At 42.1% G+C, this 15,018-nt stretch overlaps 1 protein-coding gene and 1 long non-coding RNA gene across 7 annotated transcripts in view; one reads left to right on the top strand and one right to left on the bottom strand.

The window, feature by feature from the left end:
• ARHGDIB (Rho GDP dissociation inhibitor beta) overlaps nucleotides 1-15,018 on the bottom strand; it is a 103,207-nt gene that overhangs the window by 20,918 nt on the left and 67,271 nt on the right. The window lies entirely within an intron of this gene.
• Nucleotides 2,098-14,574, top strand: LOC146833308 (uncharacterized). Its single transcript, XR_014960221.1, has 3 exons — nucleotides 2,098-2,927; nucleotides 10,165-10,861; nucleotides 12,600-14,574. It is a non-coding gene; the product is annotated as an uncharacterized LOC146833308 (long non-coding RNA).

Raw genomic sequence — 15,018 nt, 5'->3', positions numbered from 1 at the left:
GAAGAGCAGGGGCAATCTCACAGAAACAAAGCAAGTTACAAAAAGAGCCTGGTTGCCCGCCAGGTGCCTGCAAATAAGATGCTGCACATGCACAGCGCACCCCGGAGAAAAGAGGGGAGTAAAGGCCTACTATTGCCTGAGTGCAGGATGAGCGTCTACATCATAACTGAAACACAGTCCTGCAGTAGGCCAGAGACTAAGCAGGGAGTGCCCCCAAAACTGCCTTAAGACTGTGTCGCACATCAGCCCATTACAGGCTTGTCGAGAGTCGCACATTCCCAAGTGGCAAACGGCTACCACCGCAATATGACGAAGAGAATGTGGCACAATGCCACATCATGAGGAAAAAAAGAGTGACATTCATGTCACCCTGAAGAACCGGACGACCACAGATGCGCTAGAAAGATCAACAAGGGGACAGTATGAGGACTCACTCAAAAGAGTGCACCCGCAGACACAAGACAGCCACCAAGGTGGAGCGATATCCCTGGAGACAGCTCAATGGGAGAACCACATGTAAGCAGCCAGCAAGCACAAACTGTGTCTCTCCCACTATGTCAGTTCCCGAGCGTTGGCAATTTGAGTCAGATGGCATCCCTGCTAGCAACCTCAAATGCCACAGGAGAGGAACAGCACCAGCAAGGACACCGAGCTACATGGCTGCAAAGCCCGCCAGTAATTTTCACTCCAGGCAAGTTCTCAACACCTGTCGACCAGGTGTAATGGCAACCACATCATCATTGCCATGTGCATCACCCAATCCAGCGAAGGAGCAACTCATTATCAGGGTGGAGCCTTGCACCTGCAAAGCACCAAGAGACTGAGGCGCCCCTGGCAAGACTTGTCATCACAGTGTGCAGATGCCCCAAGAGAAGACTCTGAAGCGGGTCTCCACCGATTAACCATGGTTAAACTGTTTGATACCAACAGTATCACGGCGAGAGCACACAGGCCTATCTAACAGTGCATAAGTGGACATTGATCCAACGGACAGGCTGCCAATGAATCCAGACTCTGTCTACACCGTGTTCGTGCCCAGTGGTAGCTGGTTAAATTAAGGACATGTGGCGAGATGCCCAGGTGCTCCCAGCTGCACCTGTCCACCATGTCCTGTGGATTGCCTCTCAAGACTGAGAGACTAAGTGGTGTCTTGTGTGCATAGTTTTATTTCCATAGGTTGGTCTTGTTTTGGTTTTAATAAAGTTTGAGAGGAATGTAGTGGCCTGCTGTGTTAGAATAGAAAGGATTTTGGTATTGTTCTATGTAAGTTAGCATTCGCTGCACCATTTTGTATTTTGGTGCCATTTTGAATCATGATCAAAACTAATCCTTTGCTATTTCCGAGAAATGGCCTTATCTAGGTTATGTTTCTTCAAAGCTCAGATTTGCTACACTAGTGAATGCACAGTTCTTATTAGCGCATACCTTTCCCTTTAGATAGAGGCCTTCTCCCACTTTAGTGGTGGGCACGGGCAGAATGAGCTTGACTGATAGTGTGTTCCCAGCGTCAGAATCGAAACTTACTCTTTGTATTTCTCTGTTCAGCTGCATCTGCCTGGAAAATTCCATGTTGGGTGTGCCTACATTGATCCTGAAATTTACATAATGTATCTTTATGCTTGCTGATGTCAGTTCCTCTGCATCACTCCTAACTGACTAGGCAGACTGGGCTCCACTGTGAATGTACCTGAATAAATTGATATTGGTTTGTATTCTCTACTGTCTGACCAACTCTTAATTTGGTATGGAAGGCTGAGAGGTGGTCGTGAGTGACCCGGGTGACCCTAATCAGGCCACTTCCTTCAGTTGGCACCCGAATAGGGACTCCTTCGGGTGAGTGAACCATCATCTACCGCGGACGGGGGAGGTCGAGGCCATCGTCGGGTCGGACTGACGGTTCAGGGATCCCTGTACGAGAAGCATTGATTGCTCGCAGCTCCCCCTTCTGTCTGCCGGATGGTGCCTCGCCCAGCGGTTATCCCAACTGGAGTCCTCAACGGTGAAACCCTTGGATCTGACCATTTGGTCTGAAGAGTTAGCAGTGGAGAATTAGTTGGTTTGACCTTCATAGATCAGGTGAGTTTTTTTTGGTTCTTTGTGGATATGGTACCATTTTGGTTTGCATTTGGTGCGGTCTGAAGACCGTCTTTGGGATAAAAGCTTTTGCAATTGTTTTTGCCAGGCATAAAAGACTGAACTTGTTTTCTTTTTTTTTTAAAAACCCTGGATTCAGCAAGTTGTTCTCATTGTGCTGTCGTTCTGCAGATGCTCGATTGGAAAAAGCTCAGCTGACGCCTCCAGAAGGCACTCCAAATTTTGATATGTATGTGAAGCATGGTCCTTGCCCTATTATGTTTAGTACATTATGGCACAAATATACAAGGGAAAATACCGAGTTGCAGTGGCCGTTAATGGGCACTTTCGATGAAAAAAAGATTGGTGGGTATTTACAGGAACAGTTATTTAAAAGACGAAGTAGACTGTCTATGTTTGATTCCCTCAGAACGTGGCAGAAGACAGCTAGGCAGAAATGACTGCAGTCCGAGAAAGAGGCCCGGTAAGGTAAAATGCAGACATTGACTCAGAAAGCTGTGGCATATGACCTAAAAACAAGGAAACTGAGTTGAGTGTGAAGACAGGAGGTTTTGATTACATATTGATAAATCGTATTTGGCTCAGGAGGAAACTGATACTTTTGTGGAAGAATTTTTGTACAACCGACCCCCACCCCCACATGCTCCGCAAAGGATATATCCTACTGTCCCTGTGCCATCACAGCCACCTGTTACAGCTGTCCTCTCTGTTCCTGTATCAACCGCTGTTGTTTCAATTGCTGTGGCTTCGGCTACTCCTCCTCCTCTTTCTTCTGTTTCTCTGCCGTCTGTGGCAACAGTGACTGTTAGTACTCTTGCCACTCCTATTGTCTCGTGGCAACAATAGGGGTTCTGGCTCCAACGCAGTAAGGCTGCGCCAATACAAGAGTCAACAAAAAAATGCCAGTACTGCACTTCAATTCAATAGTTTCTGCTAATTGAGTAACAATCCTCAATTCGGAAAGACCAATCTTTTAGTCTGGTTTCTTATGAACATTTCTTTTTATTTTGGATTTTATTCCTAAAGTTTTTTTCTATTTTTTGTTGGACCTTTTTTAAACAAAAATTATTTTTTCACAACAAATAGAGACTTGAAAGGTATATACAAAAAACATCCAATATATACAAAGACATCAAAAAATGTCACAACTCACATATAATGTATATCACTTTACAAAATATTTAGTGGACACATTAAACATTCAAAGGACAACATTAAGTGCACTTAGAGACATGAACATACAAGACTAAACAAATTGACGACACATTAACAAATACAGCCTGTTCAGAAACAAGTGTAAACGCCCTGTGTTAAATAATGTTTTTTGAGAACAGGTGCGGATACTAGTGATTAGTACAAAATTTGTTTGTTCATATTTTCATATAATAGACCATCAGATAATTCAATTTTTAAGTTGTAATCCTGGGGAGATTGGTCTATTTGAGAGAACGGAGGTAAAGAGAACAGGGGTCGACGCGTTTCGAATCCCTTATGTAGCAGGGATTCTCATCAGGACCGTGAGGATTCAATCTACAGAAAAAATAATAAAAACATTCTGTCAGTCATACTCACAACACTCGACTTCAATCAATCACGCACACTCTCAGATCATACCTGTATTTATGATTCAGTGGTCGGTCTCCCAACAAAGTGTCTAATCGTGTAGCTGTAATGTTAAGAATTCAATGGGCATAATTAGTGTTGGTTAGCCAGTAAAAGGGAAACAATGATGACGTTCGTTAATCTGGGTACTTACATAGAGATGCGGTATGACCGCGTGGTCAGTTACTTATTGTCAGTTTCTTCAAACAATTCTGTAATGAAAAAAAGAAGAAATGTCCTATTTACTTTGGCGAAAAAAGGGGGGCACGCAGATGCTCATATTTAAAATGACCGGCTTAGTGGGGCGGGTATAATCGAGCTCTTAAGTTTGTTAGCACGCAGCAAGCCTGATTTCTAGGTGAGGGTGTGCCAATAAATGGAGTGGTTTGGCGTTCGGTAGCGTTCATTTAGGAAGAATGTAGAATTCACTTAGGCACTTCTGCGTTCTGTAATTCGATGGTGTGTCTATGCTCGTGTTAAATGACAGATTTCGTCAGGCGGCATTCCAAGTGCACGGATGGGTTGAAGCTTTTCGGCTGCGCGCTAAGGAAATCTTACCGGTATTAGTTTCTCAAGTCTCCTCCATACGCGTCTACGTCCATCACTGAGGCGCGTTTGTGATTATCCCGGTTGACCCGGTTGTATAAGTGATTGGAGCCTGCTGCTAAGGCTTCTGGGAATCGTAGTTTTAAGTTTTGAACATGTTGTGCTGATTGCAATATTTGTTTAGGGGTATGTAAAAGTGTGGTCTGGAAGTTTTTTGAAAAAAGCTGTTACTTAGCAACCCGTGTAAGTGCATTGTAGATCGATTGTCTAGTGGTGGAATATGTCATTGCTGTCCAATGTATCCATGAATTCTTGCCACAGTAGATGTAAAATGGAGGGAGAGAGAAAAAACCACTATGTTCATAAGTTATAAAGTTCCGACATTTCGTTCAAGCCCTGAGTGGCCGAGTTGAATTTTAGGATCAGCATTGCTTCTCGTTGCTTTAGTTTGGTCTCTAGATCTCCGCCCCTCTGGTCATGCTCTAACTTCGAAATGACGGTCCATCTGAAGTCAAGGTCTCCGTGTGACTCGTCAATCCAATGTTGTACAAGGGGTGCTGTGGTGATTTTTTTCTTTATTCTTGATTTATGTTGAGAGATTCTCTGTCTGATTTCCTGATTTGTTTTCCCTATGTACAATTTGGGGCATGGACATAGGATGGCGTAGATCAAGTTTTTTGATTTACAATTCGTAAAGGTGTTGTGTTTCCATGAGATTCCTTCATGTTGGAATACATTCCCCTCAATTGTGGAATTACAACACATGCATGTTCCGCACTTCTTATGTCCTGTAACAGGAGGTAAATTGACAAATTCACGTATTGTGGGGGTCTTCTTGACAGGGACGGCTGCCCTAATGATTTGGTTCGCAATGCTCTTATCTTTTTTGAAGGCGAAGAGTGGTTTGGCGTTCAACTGTATGTCAATATCCTTTATTAGATGCCAGTTCTGGTGGATGACCTTTTTGAGAAAATTAGATGATGCCCCAAAGGTAGTGACACATACTGTGCGCTCGAGTTTTTTCTTTTCTTTCTTTCTCAGGAGTTCTTCTCGTGGTGTCCACCTCGCGCGTTTGATTGCTTGTTTAACCAATTTAGATGGATATCCCCGGTCTAAAAGTCTCTCCATGAGCAAGTTTGCATGGTACATATACTCGTCTTTAAATGAACAATTTCGACGTATACGGAGAAATTGGCCTATTGGTAAATTTTCTTTCAGACTGCGCGGGTGGTTACTTGAGAAATGCAAGGATTTGTTGCGGTCAGTCTCTTTTCTGTAGAGGGTGGTCACCAACTGTCCATCTGTGCAATAAACTTCCACATCTAGAAAGGAAAGTCTTGTGGGTGATGACTGGATACTGAATTTGATGTCCATTGTGCGACTGTTGAGCCATCCATGAAAGTCAGTTAATTGTTCCATTGTGCCGGACCATGTGAAAAAAATGTCGTCAATGAAACGGACCCAGCCCCCTATCCATTGTGAGAAGGGGTTGTTATTGTGTACGTATCTGTCCTCATATACACTCATAAAGAGTATAGCCAGCTCCGGGGCAAAGGGACAGCCCATGGCTACTCCCTTTATTTGGAGAAAGAAGTCCTCATGGAATTTAAAGTAGTTTTTAGTTAAAGCCATTCTAGGCAATTCCAAAATGAAGTCCGTAGGAATTCTTGCTGGACGATCTCTTTTATCCAAGAAGATTTCCACCACTTCCAAGGCCTGATCTTGGGGAATTTGGGTATATAGTGAAACTATATCCATGCTTACTAGTAAATCCTGTCCTTCGGTAAATGGTAATTGTTGTAATTTACACAGAAAATCTGAGGTGTCTCTCAAGAAAGATTGTACTGTCAATGTGAAAGGTTTAAGGAAGAAGTCAATAAACTTGGAGATGGGTTCAAAAAGTGAATCGCACCCAGATATTATGGGGCGGCCTGGTGGTGTTTTGGCATTCTTATGTACCTTCGGAAGTACATAGAACAATGGTGTTCTTGGGTGTTTGTTGACTAGATAATTGAATTCTTGTTTGCCCAAAAAACCTTGTTCAAACCCATTCTGTAGAATTTTTTCAAGTTCTCTCTGAAATTCAGTCGTTGGATCTGATCGTATTTTCCGATAGCATTCTATGTCAAGTAGCTGTCGATTGGCTTCCGCTATATATTCGTTGGTACCCCAAATAACAATCGAACCGCCTTTGTCGGCTTGCTTGACTATAATATTCTCATCATTTCTGAGAGAAAAAAGTGCATCTTTTTCCTTTTTAGACAAGTTATGTTTGGTAAAAGATTTGTTCTTTTTTTCTTCTGAGGCAATAGCTGACAACACAGTTTTCTCAAAGTATATCACTTCTTTATGTATTTTAAAAGCTGGTGGACAACCAGCTTTTAAAATACCTAAAGAAGTGATATACTTTTTTCTCTCAGAAATGATGAGAATATTATAGTCAAGCAAGCCGACAAAGGCGGTTCGATTGTTATTTGGGGTACCAACGAATATATAGCGGAAGCCAATCGACAGCTACTTGACATAGAATGCTATCGGAAAATACGATCAGATCCAACGACTGAATTTCAGAGAGAACTTGAAAAAATTCTACAGAATGGGTTTGAACAAGGTTTTTTGGGCAAACAAGAATTCAATTATCAAGTCAACAAACACCCAAGAACACCATTGTTCTATGTACTTCCGAAGGTACATAAGAATGCCAAAACACCACCAGGCCGCCCCATAATATCTGGGTGCGATTCACTTTTTGAACCCATCTCCAAGTTTATTGACTTCTTCCTTAAACCTTTCACATTGACAGTACAATCTTTCTTGAGAGACACCTCAGATTTTCTGTGTAAATTACAACAATTACCATTTACCGAAGGACAGGATTTACTAGTAAGCATGGATATAGTTTCACTATATACCCAAATTCCCCAAGATCAGGCCTTGGAAGTGGTGGAAATCTTCTTGGATAAAAGAGATCGTCCAGCAAGAATTCCTACGGACTTCATTTTGGAATTGGCTAGAATGGCTTTAACTAAAAACTACTTTAAATTCCATGAGGACTTCTTTCTCCAAATAAAGGGAGTAGCCATGGGCTGTCCCTTTGCCCCGGAGCTGGCTATACTCTTTATGAGTGTATATGAGGACAGATACGTACACAATAACAACCCCTTCTCACAATGGATAGGGGGCTGGGTCCGTTTCATTGACGACATTTTTTTCACATGGTCCGGCACAATGGAACAATTAACTGACTTTCATGGATGGCTCAACAGTTGCACAATGGACATCAAATTCAGTATCCAGTCATCACCCACAAGACTTTCCTTTCTAGATGTGGAAGTTTATTGCACAGATGGACAGTTGGTGACCACCCTCTACAGAAAAGAGACTGACCGCAACAAATCCTTGCATTTCTCAAGTAACCACCCGCGCAGTCTGAAAGAAAATTTACCAATAGGCCAATTTCTCCGTATACGTCGAAATTGTTCATTTAAAGACGAGTATATGTACCATGCAAACTTGCTCATGGAGAGACTTTTAGACCGGGGATATCCATCTAAATTGGTTAAACAAGCAATCAAACGCGCGAGGTGGACACCACGAGAAGAACTCCTGAGAAAGAAAGAAAAGAAAAAACTCGAGCGCACAGTATGTGTCACTACCTTTGGGGCATCATCTAATTTTCTCAAAAAGGTCATCCACCAGAACTGGCATCTAATAAAGGATATTGACATACAGTTGAACGCCAAACCACTCTTCGCCTTCAAAAAAGATAAGAGCATTGCGAACCAAATCATTAGGGCAGTTGTCCCTGTCAAGAAGACCCCCACAATACGTGAATTTGTCAATTTACCTCCTGTTACAGGACATAAGAAGTGCGGAACATGCATGTGTTGTAATTCCACAATTGAGGGGAATGTATTCCAACATGAAGGAATCTCATGGAAACACAACACCTTTACGAATTGTAAATCAAAAAACTTGATCTACGCCATCCTATGTCCATGCCCCAAATTGTACATAGGGAAAACAAATCAGGAAATCAGACAGAGAATCTCTCAACATAAATCAAGAATAAAGAAAAAAATCACCACAGCACCCCTTGTACAACATTGGATTGACGAGTCACACGGAGACCTTGACTTCAGATGGACCGTCATTTCGAAGTTAGAGCATGACCAGAGGGGCGGAGATCTAGAGACCAAACTAAAGCAACGAGAAGCAATGCTGATCCTAAAATTCAACTCGGCCACTCAGGGCTTGAACGAAATGTCGGAACTTTATAACTTATGAACATAGTGGTTTTTTCTCTCTCCCTCCATTTTACATCTACTGTGGCAAGAATTCATGGATACATTGGACAGCAATGACATATTCCACCACTAGACAATCGATCTACAATGCACTTACACGGGTTGCTAAGTAACAGCTTTTTTCAAAAAACTTCCAGACCACACTTTTACATACCCCTAAACAAATATTGCAATCAGCACAACATGTTCAAAACTTAAAACTACGATTCCCAGAAGCCTTAGCAGCAGGCTCCAATCACTTATACAACCGGGTCAACCGGGATAATCACAAACGCGCCTCAGTGATGGACGTAGACGCGTATGGAGGAGACTTGAGAAACTAATACCGGTAAGATTTCCTTAGCGCGCAGCCGAAAAGCTTCAACCCATCCGTGCACTTGGAATGCCGCCTGACGAAATCTGTCATTTAACACGAGCATAGACACACCATCGAATTACAGAACGCAGAAGTGCCTAAGTGAATTCTACATTCTTCCTAAATGAACGCTACCGAACGCCAAACCACTCCATTTATTGGCACACCCTCACCTAGAAATCAGGCTTGCTGCGTGCTAACAAACTTAAGAGCTCGATTATACCCGCCCCACTAAGCCGGTCATTTTAAATATGAGCATCTGCGTGCCCCCCTTTTTTCGCCAAAGTAAATAGGACATTTCTTCTTTTTTTCATTACAGAATTGTTTGAAGAAACTGACAATAAGTAACTGACCACGCGGTCATACCGCATCTCTATGTAAGTACCCAGATTAACGAACGTCATCATTGTTTCCCTTTTACTGGCTAACCAACACTAATTATGCCCATTGAATTCTTAACATTACAGCTACACGATTAGACACTTTGTTGGGAGACCGACCACTGAATCATAAATACAGGTATGATCTGAGAGTGTGCGTGATTGATTGAAGTCGAGTGTTGTGAGTATGACTGACAGAATGTTTTTATTATTTTTTCTGTAGATTGAATCCTCACGGTCCTGATGAGAATCCCTGCTACATAAGGGATTCGAAACGCGTCGACCCCTGTTCTCTTTACCTCCGTTCTCTCAAATAGACCAATCTCCCCAGGATTACAACTTAAAAATTGAATTATCTGATGGTCTATTATATGAAAATATGAACAAACAAATTTTGTACTAATCACTAGTATCCGCACCTGTTCTCAAAAAACATTATTTAACACAGGGCGTTTACACTTGTTTCTGAACAGGCTGTATTTGTTAATGTGTCGTCAATTTGTTTAGTCTTGTATGTTCATGTCTCTAAGTGCACTTAATGTTGTCCTTTGAATGTTTAATGTGTCCACTAAATATTTTGTAAAGTGATATACATTATATGTGAGTTGTGACATTTTTTGATGTCTTTGTATATATTGGATGTTTTTTGTATATACCTTTCAAGTCTCTATTTGTTGTGAAAAAATAATTTTTGTTTAAAAAAGGTCCAACAAAAAATAGAAAAAAACTTTAGGAATAAAATCCAAAATAAAAAGAAATGTTCATAAGAAACCAGACTAAAAGATTGGTCTTTCCGAATTGAGGATTGTTACTCAATTAGCAGAAACTATTGAATTGAAGTGCAGTACTGGCATTTTTTTGTTGACTCCTATTGTCTCAGCATCCCTGTCTCCAGCCCTTACTCCTGCGATGCAAACGCCAGCGACGATTGTTTGTGCCTGTTACTTCTGTTGCTTCTCCCTCATTTGTTCTTCATCCCCGACATTTGTAGGCACCGAGGCCAGTTTGTGGGTTTGAGGATAGAGACTTGGTAAAAATGTAAGGATCTTGTACGGTCTGTGGTGGGGGATGAAGAGAATAAGGTAGTAGCTAATCAGGCTGCACAGCTGGTCGTAATTCCATTTATAGTGTGGAGGATGTCTGGGATGTGTTGAAAGATTATGAGCCTTTTATACAGCAGCATGCTGTTAAGCATATGTCCTCTACATTAATTGGTCTTTGGAAGCAACACTTTGGGATGCTGTGCTGCATATTTTATTTGATATTAAAGAACGTGTGTATACTAACAGTATGGACCCAGCTCAAGTTTTCAGTGACATTACCACATTGGTTCTCTATAGGAGCAGGTTGCATGAGAAGAGTCCTACTACAGTGTCTCAGTTTCCAATACGAGAAGTCCATCCTACATATCACCCAGAGATACAGGAGTTGACGGACCGACTTGGTAATGTTACTCTAGCTGCAGTGGCGGCCAGGTTTCAGGAACAATTGGTTTATACTCCGTGGAAAAGAAGAGAGGTTTTGTCCCTTAAGACTCATTTGACCGATCCTAGAAAAAATCCTACTGCTTATTATAAGTAGGGCTCCCGGTTTTCCGTATTTACGGATTTCTACATATAAATACAGACGGAAATCTATATTTCCTTTGTCTGTATTTATATTTAGAAACGGCAAAATACTAGAAAACGTTGCCACACTGCTGTGCTCGAATCCAGCCATGCCCCCTTCCTGCTGCTGGAATTTCCATCCCAGGCGCGCACACAGCCGCACCCGAGTACTTCACAGGTCTTTTTAAAGACCATTTGCTTGTTAACGAGGCTTTATTGTTCTTTCACCCCATGATGTCACACGGCAGCGTGAGTGCTTCGGACCGACATAGCTGTGCATGCAATTCACGCTCAGAACCAGGCGTCTAAAGATAGGAGGAGGAGACAGAAGAAAGGTGCCACTTTAATGATTGTCCAGATCACCATGGTTGTCATTGTATAGCCGGGAGTTTGGTAGAAGGGGCATAGCTGCAGGGTGCTTGGTTTCACGGCTAGGTGTGAGGCGATAAGAATGCCGGCGGTACAATCTGAAACCTCGGCAGCTATTAGCAGAGAAGGAGCGGACGCTCCCCTCCCGGGGTTTTGAAAACAGGTTTTGGCAGCAGAGAGCTCCCAAGCGACATGCCACGTCCTTAAATGATATATATAAGTCTTTTGCAGGCATATTTGCGATTGTCCAGATGCATTATAGGAGGGGTAGTTCTGACACGGACACATACATTTGTTAGGTAACTGGCTTCCATGAAAGTAATCACCCGAGTAGAATGCTTATTGGGGTTCGAATTAGTGTTTGCTGCACTTTCATCTGGCTTTGTAAGTCATTATAGCTGCAGTATGAGTCAGCATTCAATTATCGGCAGAGCGCTTTTCATTTCAGAAATGCATTCCAGGTCTGAGGGGAGACAGAGGTTCTTTTCACTTTTATGACGATATAACTGCAGCGTGTTTTAAATGTCAAATAGTTTGTTAAAGACTTTATATTTTTATAAATGTTAAATATACAGGCGGCATATTTAGAGTGTTTGGCGTCTCATGTGTAATTTATGAGGTTTCTCAATTAGGCTGGCAACATATAGATGTTTTGGTTTTTTCATGTTTAAACTCTTCACCCACACAACATTTATTCATGTGACTATGTATATTTTGTATGTGCATTGCGCAGCATTTAATCCATTACCATAGCACTTGTGAAATGTAGAGGGTTTGAAGTGAGACACGTAGTAGGTTGTTTATGTTTACTAATGCCTTAAGTGGGAGTGACTATTTAATGTGACAATGACGTGGCATGTAGCTTGGGATCTATCTATCTGTCTGTCTATCTACACACAAACACACCACCACCAATATAGGTAACCTTACGTACTTTGTGTGAAAACCGTAGACACTTGAAGGCAGATTTCTACCTAGTTTTAGATGGAAATACAGAAGAGCTGGCACATGTTTGCTCCTGATAAGTGCTTGTACTCTATCCTAAAGTGTTTTTATAGCAAAACTGAGAAGCACAGGTACTCTCCTTTTGAAATTACTCAGTACCGGACCATTTATAGCACTGCTAAAGCCACAACAAATCACTAGTTTAAGTGAGCGCATGTGTGCATTGTTAATTTAAATAAATGTGGAAAAATACTAGCTGTAGCGTCGTTTTTTACTTACGGCAAAAATAAATGTGGATAAATACAGAAAAAATGCCCAAAAAATAAATATGGATAAATACAGACGGAAATGGCAAAAGAATAAATACCATGAAACCGGGAGCCCTAATTATAAGGAACTGACTGAAGCTGCTTCCTCAACGGTAATGACTCTCCCTGATATTGAAATATTTTTGGGTCTTCTTGTTCTGGTCGATATTTGGCGGGAGGTACATACTCAAGATAATGTTCCGGAGTTGGGTGGTACTTGGGATCAAATTAAAACATGGGACCAGGAGAGAAAACCAGGTGATAAGCCCCGAGTGGAAATTTTAGCGTTGCTAGGCCGCATATTAACTATATGCATTCCCTTCGTCCACCAAGAAAAGTGGTCTGGGATAAATTGTAGGCTTGTCGACAAAAGAAAGATGAGTGTGTGTCTGATATTTTCACTTGGTTTGAGGATACATTTTTGGATTACAGTGGGCAGGATTTGTCTATTGAGGGGGGTGCTTGGTTGTTAATAGATTTGTTTCTAATTTACTTTCTGAGATTGCGACTCGATTGCAGGCTTCTGAAAGTACCTGGTCCACCTAGTCCCCTTCTGTTATTTTAAATATGGCCCAATATTATGAACATCTAGACAATGAGGAGAAAGAAAGGACAGAGAAAAAGCAGAAGGATTTAAAGACAAAGGTGTTGTTGCAGCAGGATTTTAAAGGGCAGAGAACGTGGTGGTCCTGACAGCCAGCTTCCACGTACTAGTAGACAGCCGAAAACGACGCCTCTGTGACCGAATCAGTGTGCGTATTGTAAAGAGGAGGGTCATTGGCATAGCGAGTGCCCTGTGCTTTTGCAGAAGGTGGCGGTCCCTAGTGGACGAGATTCTCGTGGACGGGGTCGTGGAGCTGGTGGGGCTGACAGGGTTCAGAACGCTGCAGCCTCATAGGGTCGTTCTGATAATTACTTTGATGATCCTCGGGATGGACAGTACTATCATGATGATTATATGGATAAATCCACAGGAATGTCTTACAGCTAGCCAGGGACAGAGTGGGGGACCAGTTCCGATACCTGTAGACCAGCATGGTCCTTATGTGACAGCGGAAGTGCACGGCTCGACGAAGACATTTTTGGTGGATACAGGTGCGACAAAAAGTTCTGTTTCTCGAAATATGGTCCCTGGGGCGGCTGTCTGGCCAGAATGTTTTGGTAGGTTTTTCTGGTGTACCGGTTGTAAGCCCCATTTCAAGACCCCTTGCATTGACTATTGGTCCCTTTACTGTGGATTCGCCATTTTTGTTGAATTGCAATGAGAATTTGATGGGTTTGGACTTGCTGAAGAAATTGCATGCTACAATTTATTTTTCTCCGGCAGGTGTTTATATGATAATGGGCAAAGATGTAGTTGGTGCTAAACAGTGTTTGTCCAAGGATGCGCCTCTCCCTGCTGAATTTGTTGATGTGCCACCTACTTTGTGGGCGACAGGTGATACCGATATGGGACTGCTACACATACCACCGGTTTCGATAATAGTTAAGGACAATGCTATTTTGCCTCGTAGTCCTCAGAATAAAATACCACAGGCAGGAGAGCGAGCCTTATTGCAAATTATTCACGATTGGATCAAGAAGGGGGTGGTTGAAGAGACGTTTGCCAATATTTGTAATAGCTCCATTCTTCCAATTCTTTAACAGACACCCTCAGGTTCCCTTGATCATCATGAAGATGTTTATCGCTTTGTTATTGATTTGCACGAAGTTAATACAATAGTGGTTCACCAGTTTCCAGTGGTCCTAGACATTACTACACTTTTGACGATGATTCCTTACCCTGCTAAATTATTTTCTGTCATTGATTTGAAGAATGCATTTTTCAGTATTCCTATTCATCCAGATAGTTGCCATTTGTTTGGGTTTACGCTAGCTGGCAGGAACTTTAGGTTCTGTCGAGCTTCTCAGGGCTATACTAAGAGTCCAAGTATTTACAGTCAGGCTTTAAAGAGTCAGTTTGATTTCCTTTCGCTCCCTACAGGTTATGTATTGGTGCAGTATGTTGATGACTTGCTTATCACTTCCGATTCAGAGCAAGGTTGTAAAGATAGTACAGTCAAATTATTGTTACATTTGGCTCATCATGGACATAAGGTTTCTCTTTCTAAATTCCAGTATTGTCGACAGGAGATTACCTATTTAGGTCACCTACTGTCGAAGGAGGTTAGGAGACTAAACTCGGAGTGCATCAGTACCATTGTTAAAATGCCCATTCCACAAACTCAAAAAGATGTGCGCGCTTTTATAGGTATTACTTCTTACTGTCGCCTGTGGATACTCAACTATTCCTTACTAATCAAACCCTTGCTTGCACTAACGAGTAAAGAAGTGCATGAGCCCTTGCCTTGGATGCCAGAATGTCAGCAGTCTTTTGAGCAATGGAAAACTACGCTTTGTTCGGCTTCCGTACTTGGCACCCCGGAATATAATAAATCGTTTGTGTTGTACGTCCATGAGATGGCTGGTTGCGCGCTTTCTGTTTTAACACAAACATTTGGAGAT

This window comes from Triturus cristatus, chromosome 4_2 (genome assembly GCF_964204655.1).
Source record: "Triturus cristatus chromosome 4_2, aTriCri1.1, whole genome shotgun sequence".
Classification (NCBI taxonomy): Eukaryota; Metazoa; Chordata; class Amphibia; order Caudata; family Salamandridae; genus Triturus; species Triturus cristatus.
Note: the sequence above shows the minus strand (reverse complement) of the source record. Positions and strands in the feature narration are given on the sequence as shown.